This window comes from Bison bison, unplaced genomic scaffold, assembly GCF_000754665.1.
Source record: "Bison bison bison isolate TAMUID 2011002044 unplaced genomic scaffold, Bison_UMD1.0 scf7180017864227, whole genome shotgun sequence".
Classification (NCBI taxonomy): Eukaryota; Metazoa; Chordata; class Mammalia; order Artiodactyla; family Bovidae; genus Bison; species Bison bison.
Window position 1 is genome coordinate 2452500 of NW_011494799.1, and position 1539 is coordinate 2454038.

A 1539-nucleotide genomic window follows, 5' to 3' on the forward strand; every position below is an offset into this window, starting at 1 on the left:
AGTTCATGGGGTCGCAAAGAGTTGGACACGACTGAGAGACTAATGTGATCTGATAGGGTTCTCAAGGCAAGAATACTAAAGTGGTTTGCCATTCCCTTCTCCAGTGGACCACATTTTGTCAGATCTCTCCACGACCCTCCCATATTGGGGGGGTGGCCCCATATGGCATGGCTTAGTTTCATTGAGTTAGACAAGGCTGTGGTCCGTGTGATCAGATTGACTAGTTTTCTTATGATCACGGTTTCTGTCTCCTGCATTGCAGGCGGATTCTTTATCAACTGAGCTTTGAGGGAAGCCTGAATTTAACTATAGGAGGTTGATTAACTGGTTTCCCAGGTGGCACTAGTAGTAAAGAACCCACTTGCAAATGCAGGAGACTCAAGAGACAGGGTTCAATCCCTGGGTCAGGAAGACACCCTGGAAGGGGGCGTGGCAACCTACTCAAGTACTGTTGCCTGGAGAACCCCATGGACAGAGAAGCCTGGTGGGCTACGGTCCATGGGGTCACAAAGAGTCGGACACAACTGAAGCAACATGGCCCACATGCAGGCTGAATAGTAGTCCTCCAAAGATGTCCATGTCCTAACTTTACAAGCTCATGGACATGGTCTTTTACATGAGAAAGGTTAACTTTGGAGATGTGATTAAGGTCCTTGAGATGGGGAGATTATTCTGAATTATCCAATGTAATGACAAAGGATAAGAGAGACAGGAGGGTCAGAGTTAGAGAAAGAGATGCAGCTGAGACAGAGGTTAGAGTGACGTGGGGCCTCAAGCACAGGGAGCAGGTGCTTCTAGAAGCTGCAGAAGGCAAGGGAGCAGATTGTCCCCTCGTCTTCAGAAAGAACACAGCCCTGCTAACCTGCTTTAGACTTATGACCTTCTGAGCTATAAGGTATATGTTTGTTGCTGTGTGGTCACTAAGTCATGCCTGATCCTTTTGAGACCCCCCCTGGACTATAGCCTGCCAGGTTCTTCTGACCATGGGATTTCCAAGGCAAGAGTACTGGCGTAGGTTGCCATTTCCTTTTCACATATATATATGTATATCTTAAGGAGTATTATTGAAAGTAATAACATATATTTTGGGATCTGTGAAAGTGGTGGCTGTTAGAGAAATTAAATGAACTTAATAAGATTAAGAAATTTCAAATTTTGAGCCTTTGCATAATATCTAGCCAAGATGTATCATACCAGTTAAACAAACCACAGTAAAACTGGAATTGCAGAATTAAAGCCATAATGATAGCAGTAAAGGGTAGATATCATATTGAAAATAAGTAAACACAGAAAACTCTACTAGTGATATCAGGAACAAATTTAAGTACTCAAAAGAAAAGCATATTTGTGAAAATACAGTAGTGTTGATCACAAAATGGAGACGGAATCTAAGAAGGTATTAGATTCTTCCTGGAGGAAGAAGACAGGACAGTTGGAATGGAAACAAAACTCAAAGGCAACATTAAAGAAAATTTACTGTGTTAGAAAAACTAGTCTATGTATATCAAATGGCTCCATACCAGTATAAGCAACCTCCGT